Consider the following 8,134-nt stretch of genomic DNA (forward strand, 5'->3'; position numbering starts at 1 on the left):
TCAAAGCCACAATGGTCCTTGTAATGTAAACTGCTGCTGCGCTGCATACATGAAATGGTCGACACACCTTCATAATTACACACACACTTCGATAGTCACACACTTGCATAAAGATGAAGGCAAAATGTGAGCATTACAACACATGCAAACACACACATGCAAACACACACATGCTCAAACATGTGTCCATAGATGCTTTGCATGTATAGTTTGGTATAACTCCAGTTTGGTATTTCCACCGTTTCCAGTCAGCCATTGACTCGGCTTATTTTCTCACTTATTTTCTCGTGTCCGGTCTCAAGAAGAATTCTTAGAATTTTTTGTTTGTAAAAAGACAAGGCAATGCAACACACACACACCACTATTTTGATGTATAATTTGAAATGAAAGCATTATGGAAATCGCACTCCAACACACTTGCATGTGGAAAATAGACACTAATAAAACACACACACATGCACGATTAGAGTAGACTAGGCCTATGCTGAAGTAAGGGAAATAGGTTTAATGCTAAGTGGTCGGCAGTGGAAACTGAGCCGAGCTGTGGAACGGAATTAGCACCGATGTATAGCTCTATTGTAGCCTTTGAACATGCGCACACACATGCACGCACACACACACACACACACGTCACCAAACGTCAGAAATACACACACAGATGTGAAAGAGATTTGGTGATTAAAAGGTTAAAGTTTGAGAGCAGACACGCACAAATATATACACGTTGCCCTTCATTCTGAAACAGGCTGAGAAAACAAGCTCAGTTAAAATGGATTTATTTTATGAAATCTAATAATCGCAGCAATAAAAACATATTGGAATAATGTTTTGGCCGTTTCCTCTCTGACGTCTAAACTCCCTTTTCCTGCTCGCATTTACAGAGGTGAGTGAAAGGATATGAGACTCTGTGTGTGTGTGTGTGTGTGTGTGTGTGTGTGTGTGTGTGTGTGTGTGTGTGTGTGTAGCATTACCTCAAGGATGCAAAGAAAGAACGAAAGAAGGGAAGAAAAAAAGAAAGTTACATTCAAATAAAAAGGATTTAACCCAACAGGATATTACATCATGAAGCTGGCCGGCATCCCAGTCGTTTGATTGGTCGTTTTCATCATTCTGAACCAAACATGTAGTCTACACTGATTTAAATTTTACTGCACGGCTATAAGCTCCGGCTTTAGGAATTACACATAAACTGGACATTTAATTAAAAGAAATACAACGGGAACGACGAAGGGAACGAGGGAGAAGTAAGAGAGGAAAGAAAGACCAATAAAATTAGCAAGGAGCATGGCGAGGAGGGCTTAGAGCAGGAAAGTTAAATAAAAATTTTAAAAAAAAACATATTAAAGTAAAGCAGACTGGAGTCAGTGAAGTGAGGGAATAAAGTTTGAAAAATATATATACGAACCAAAAGAGTTAATAAAGGATAGAAGTAAATGGATTTGGAATAGTTTTTGGCTGGAAAAGGTTTTCCAGCTTTGTTTTTTTTCCTCTCTCTTTCCGAAGCCCGTCGACATTCCACAGGCTTCTAAAGTTTCAGGACAAGGTAGGAGATGACACACACACACACACACACACACACACACACACACGCGCACACGCACGGTAACCAACCACATCATGAGCGGATGAAAATATTTAGATGAGTCTCTCCTTGTTGGCATCAGTTCTCCCCAGACAGAAACCAATTAGAGAGTTACAGACCCCCGAATCAGGGCGCATCTCACACAGAATAGTGCAATCATGCTTACAGTGTATAAACTCATACTAATACATGCAGACAGGTTACAGAAAAACCTCTCTCTACCAGTCATGGTGGTCCAGGGCTGCTGGCATTGAGCCGTATCAATAAAAGTTGTTACAGTGAGGAGTCTGCAAGGGTTTAATGTTGCGAGATATGAAAAGGTAGATGTTTTATATTATATTTTGAAGGCAGGGTGGCCCGCTGTCTGCAGAGACCGTCCTGGGCTGCTGACAGACTGCTCTCATGAAATCTCGCCAAAAGGAGGAAATAACGTGAGTGTGAGATGGAAAAGAATGGGTTTCAAATTGCATACAGAATATATAAAATGGGTAGCAGAAGCAGGGTTTCTGCGGGTTTCACCAAGTCAAATTTAAGACTTTTTAAGACCATTATGAATGAAATGTAAGACCTATATCACAGAAACCCGCGCCAATAACAGGGAAGCTGATTGGCTTCAATGTAAGTTGCATGTTGGTCTCATTTGTTGTCGTAATTCAGCAAAATTATATTTGAACTAGTGAAAGGAAGAACTACAACACCACGAAATAATAAATTTAAAAAAAGAGCATTAGAGGTAGCTTCTGAAAGATTGGACAGATAGTCTAGCTTGCTGTCTGGATTTACCCTGCAGTTAACCATTATAGTCCTCATAAATCCACCGGAGTTTAGAATTCCAACACAAAGTAATGTAAAAAGGACCTGTGCATGTGTGTGTGTCTGTCAGGCCTGTGTGTAGTGTGTAATAACAACAGAGTGTAAATTGTAATTCCCCCACTGAGGATTAATAAAAAGTATAAATTAAAATGATATGAAAAGAAAGCGGAAGGAAACGGACATCGGCAAATAGACATGCTTCGGCGGAATTTCCTGCGGCACAGCAGCAATCCTGGAAGTGGAAAGTCGTGGATATAGAATAACATTTCAGAAAGACAAGAGTTGAGTCTGTACGCTAAATATGAAGCTACCCTCAGCAGCACGCTAACTTAGCTTAGCATAAAGACTGGAAACAGCTTGCCTGCGTGGCAGGTTAGGTAAGAATTTACAGCTCTGTATATTGTCCAATGCAAAATAATCGCCTGCGAATATTTCGCATCAAAACTATTCACACAGGCAGAGTTGCGAATTTGCGACCGTTTTCAATCAAAGTTTCTGACATTTCGCACCCGGTGTCCCGAACATGGGGAAAAAACCTCCAACCTTGTATAGAAAAAAAATGACGTCGCTTTATTGCCACTTAATATGCGCATTCTGTGTGAAAGTACTCGTGACAAAAACAATAGTTCGAAAAAACATATTGACATGCACGAATAAAACAAAAAATCCCCGGTGTGCAAAGGCCTTTACACAGTGAGGTTAAACTGCCTCTTTATAAAAGGTAAAAAACATTGTTACTTTGGAAACTCCTTAAAAAAAAAAAGTATTTAAGTCCTGTTATTGTTTCTATACATTGACCTGCCCCCTCCCACCCAACTCTGGACCAGGTTTTGGACTGAACTTGACTTGGTCTTGGAACTTAGCTGGACTAAGGTGGTCTGGACTGGCAGCTATTCATGACAAGTCGATGTTTCCTCAGAAGTGACCCCAATGCAAGCTCCTCTCTGCCAAACGGCGCCACAGCTGAGCTTGTTATGGATTTTTAAAGCATGGACGAGGACGCAACAGTGATAAAGAGTTCAGGGACCAACAAGCTTTCTGCTCTCATACGAGACAATGAACAATGAGCTGCTCTCAACAACAACAAAAAACCCACTTCTGTGTGCACTTAGATTTACAGAGCAATCATCACAGTATGATACTAACTTTACTATCTGGGATATTGTGCAACTGTGACCACCAGAAAGCACAATGTAAATTAAAACAAAAAAAGCACACAATCAGTGGGCACACAAGGAGGCATATAAACACTGACAACAAACATATTCAAAAATACAAAAAGCAATGTGGGTTGCATTAACACTGCGTACACTAGGGCTGCACGATATGAGGCAAATATCTAATATTAGTATCTAGTATTTTGACTGATATTGCGATTGATGATTCACGATATTGGAGGGAACGATCATTTTTCTATCAATATTCTCATTTTCATTGAAAAATATCAAAATTAAAATGATAGTGTGATTTTTGGGAGGATCTGTAAGAAACAAAGATATTTTCTTAAGTCTGTAGGATACGATTTGTAGGCCGGGACGTCTCTGCAGCACCACAATACTTGATTCAGAATGGTTCGACACATATTTTGCCTTTAACAAATATTGCGCCCCCCCCTGCGATATGGGTACTGTACTAGTCCATATTGCGATTTCGATATAATAGCGATTAACTGTGCAGCCCTAGCGTACAAATAAGCAAATACAGGCAAACATATGCAAAATACAGACCATCCTCTCCGGGAAAAAAAAAAACGTCCGTATAGGTCGATTGAGCAAGCAGCTTATAACTACCAATATTTATGTTTGTTGTTAGGCGGTGACCTCTAATGGCCGTAGAAATTAACGCGGGAGCAGGGCTTAATTGGATTAATTTGATTAATTTTTATGTCAAAAAGACAACAAAGTTTGCTTAACTTTTTCAAATACACTGGCCAGTCGGATCCCAAACAAGCAAAAACCGTTACCGTCGATCAACAATGTCGAGACCACGGTGGGTTTTTTGGTTAATTTATTTTAACTTAATTTAATTGCTCCTTGTGACGATTGTTGCAGTGTATTTTTTTTGTTTTTTTACATTTCGTACCCATGCAGTGCATGTTCTGAAATAAAAATAAACATTGCCCTGATGTACACACAGTGTTGTTTAGGTTTTTTTAGTCAGAGAAGCTACGTTGGCAGTGTCATTTTTTTTTTTTTATCCGTTACCCCCAACCCCCGTTTTGAGTCGCCGGATCCACCCCCCCTCTGCGCTCCGGGACCTCCCACTTTACAAATTAAGCACATTTTAAGTCAATTCCTGATCTTTTCCCTAATCAATGACTTTTTTGTTGCCTAACCTTAACTAGTTCCGTTTCACAATGTTAGCTACCTGTTTAAAAAACTGCCACCATTCCTATAAATAGAACGTTCACGTGATGAATACTGCCGCCGTGGTCACGTGTTTTAAACTTGCCACGTGTATTGATTGGCAATCAACCTGGTGCGTTGTCTAGGTAGTTTTGAGGACATGTTGGCAAAACAATACAGACACAATCGTAAGCCAAAATGCTGACATGCATGCTTGCAAAACCACGCGCACAATTTCAATGTACACACAGAAAACACCGAATTACTGTAGTTTTGTACTGCATTAAGGACAAAAAACCTTCCATCATCGCCAACAGACTGCCACAGCCATTAAAGCACACACTTCATTTCACTTCATCACCATTTTTTACTGTCAGCCTCAAAGGTCGTTAAGGGCTGCGTTTAACAAGCAAGCAAAAATAAATACACCCCCCCCTTCTTCCTTAACGAGACAAAATAAAAGACCCTCCCATACGGACTAAAATCTTATTAGCACTGATGCTAATTTGCAATCATAACGTCCCACTGTTTTGGTAAAATCTCTGCGTGAGCCGGTGTGTAAGTGTGATAAAGGCCACACACTTGAACACACACACACACACACACACAGCAAAACAATAGAAGTCAAGCAATACCAGACTGAACAATGGCGGGCATTGTTTTGTTGGGACTTTAGGGGGAGGAGTGGGTGACTGTGAGACAGGACAAAGTTACAGCTCCCACACTGCACTACACACACACACACACACACACACACACAGTAATGGAGGTGCTGAGGCCTGATGTGTTCAGCAAAACAGGGCGTTTCTGTCTCCTTGACCTGTTTAACTTCCTGTCCCGCACAGGAAATGGACACGCGGTTTGAGTGTTAGATGTCAGGAGCCTCTCCTTGACATTTAGGGACCGTTTGTAAGTGTGTGTGTGTGTGAGAATGACATCCGTCAAAGACCTTGAAGACGTGTGAGGGTGCCTGTGTTTTCACACTTACTGTTCTTCACAATGTCCAAGCCGTTTCCTTTAGAAGTCCCTTCAGAATAAGTCTGGACGTCCGTTCTTTCACTCTCACGCTCCTCTTCCTCCTCCAGCGCGGCTCTCCTCCCTCGTAACTTTTGGGAGGCTGTTTGAACTCCCCGCGAAGGTCAGGACATCTAAGGTACAGAGGGACAGAGGATTTATAGAAAGGTATCTGGGGAAAATCTAGGAATGTGTTTTGACAGTTTTCAGAGGTCAGAAGTCAGTTTTCGGCACAATGTGAAATGTATCCTACACATGGAGCACAGAAGAAATCAATTTATAAAAAGGTAAAATACATTTACTATCAAGTCTAAGGAGCATTCACTTATTAAACTTGTATTTAACAGATTACTCTCCTAAATGTAATATTTTGCCCTGGTGAACACCATAGAAAGATTTAAAGATGGAGGGCTTGACAGCACCCCAAAAGTGAAGCCAAAGCATCTTGATCGCCCCCTGGTGGCAGGCTGGAGTACAGATCATAAATCCCCACCCCCTCCATGTTAGCGGATGGGAAATGTCAGTACCCAGGTTCCAAAAAGATGCTAGAATGAAAAGCTGTGGATGCGGGGTGGGGCCCATAGAGAATGCCTTTCTACACGGCGGCCCAGAATGTTGTGCTAAACCAAAAAAAAAAAAAAAAAAATCAAAGTAGGCCTACACATCACGTTTCCAAAGATGGTGAACTTCATTTTTTGGTAGTTGTGATCACGCTGATGTTTGTGTGTTCATTTTTCTGATAAGTTTGGTTTTAAATAGTTATCTGATGCTATACAAACGATGTGTGACATCATGATCGATGGCTGTGATTGAAAGCATAGCTTTTTTTCCTTTTCTTTTTTTTTAATCACCCTGAATTTATATTTTATTTGAGCCTTCCCTTGGGAGATAGTTAACTGTTTCTGATGCCAAAAAGACTGTTCTAATGCACCTGTCCTGTCTCTGTATCAGGGTTGTATTAGTGAAATAGTATTAATGCTGGGGAGGCCCTCACTTGTTTCTAAAACTGAAACATAAGGTTTAAAGGGGAGGTATGATTTTGTTGACCTTATATCTCCTTACAATGGAGCTACTTATGACTCCATATCCCACTTTCTATCTGTCTATGAATCATGAAATGAGTTTATCTTCTCAGATTGTTTTATGATTTTTAGAGTCCATAAAAAAAAAATTGTCCAGATAGCTATATATATATATATAAAAAAATATATATTAGGGCTGTCAATCGATTAAAAAAGTTAATCTAATTAATTACATACTCTGTGATTAATTAATCGAAATTAATCGCATACATAATTAACGGTGCCTGAACCGATACTTTTTAAGAAAGTAAAAAAAGAAAAGAAAAAAAAAAGGGTACTAAACAACAGTTGGTGACATTAAAGAACAGCTTGTTTATTGCTAAGGCCATATGGTCAAAATGAAATGATTTAATAATAATGTATAACAATAACTTATTTCACTAGTAAATTGCTGTTGAACGACAAAAACAACCACCAGATGGTAAAGGACATTTACAATAACTTCAAATGCACCACTGCTGTCGAGTATAGTGTTAACTAGCTAGCAGTAGGCTAACGTTAGCTGCTGTCGAGTATAGTGTTAACTAGCTAGCAGTAGGCTAACGTTAGCTGCTGTCGAGTATAGTGTTAACTAGCGTCACATGCAGCGGGGTTTGTGTTTCCTGTAACGTCTGTTTCAGAGCATCAGAGAGAAGGGCAATATCAGTGGCACCAGATTTCCGTCTGTATGCAAACGTCAATATGGAATATTAATCTGCGTTAATTTTTTAAGGCGTTATTTTTTCTCAGATTAATTAATCGAAATTAACGCGTTATTTTGACAGCCCTAATATATATATACACACACACAAATATACACACACATATATATATATATATACAGTGTATACATACATACACACGCGCACACTAATATATATATATACATATACACACACATAATTTTGTGTATTATTTTACCCTGATAATCATCTTGCAACTCCTCAGATTTTCCTTGTGAGGTTGGAGACCACTGCTTCAGTAGGTGATCAGTAGAAACTGCAACAGAAAAACTGTCTTCCAAATCAAAATCATGCAGATAAAGCTGTAAGATTTCATCACCTGTCAAGAACCAGAGTTAAAAAAAAGACATTTTTAATCTCTACATGGAACTGCTTGAAATTGTGCTGGCTGTCCCAAGTATAGCTGCTTCAGGTTAAATGAACAAGTAGTTTCACAAAGCTGATCAGTTTGTCCACAAGGGATTCATGAATGCATGTTAGTTTGAACTGCACAAGATACCTACAGTTGATGCAGATGGGAGCTGATTTGCAACAGGCAAACACAAGCAGACCAAACATCTCTGCAGCAAGGCCAAG

General features: G+C 39.7%; 1 long non-coding RNA gene across 1 annotated transcript in view; it reads right to left on the reverse strand.

Moving 5' to 3' along the window:
• Positions 1–8,134, reverse strand: part of LOC144534538 (uncharacterized) — a 104,477-nt gene extending 96,343 nt beyond the window's left edge. The window contains exons 1-3 of the long non-coding RNA XR_013503565.1: positions 8,062–8,134; positions 7,737–7,828; positions 5,729–5,888 (exon numbers count right to left, since the gene is read on the reverse strand). This is a non-coding gene — a long non-coding RNA (uncharacterized LOC144534538). The remainder of the gene's footprint in view (positions 1–5,728; positions 5,889–7,736; positions 7,829–8,061) is intronic.

This window comes from Sander vitreus, chromosome 19 (genome assembly GCF_031162955.1).
Source record: "Sander vitreus isolate 19-12246 chromosome 19, sanVit1, whole genome shotgun sequence".
In the NCBI taxonomy this organism is placed as follows: Eukaryota; Metazoa; Chordata; class Actinopteri; order Perciformes; family Percidae; genus Sander; species Sander vitreus.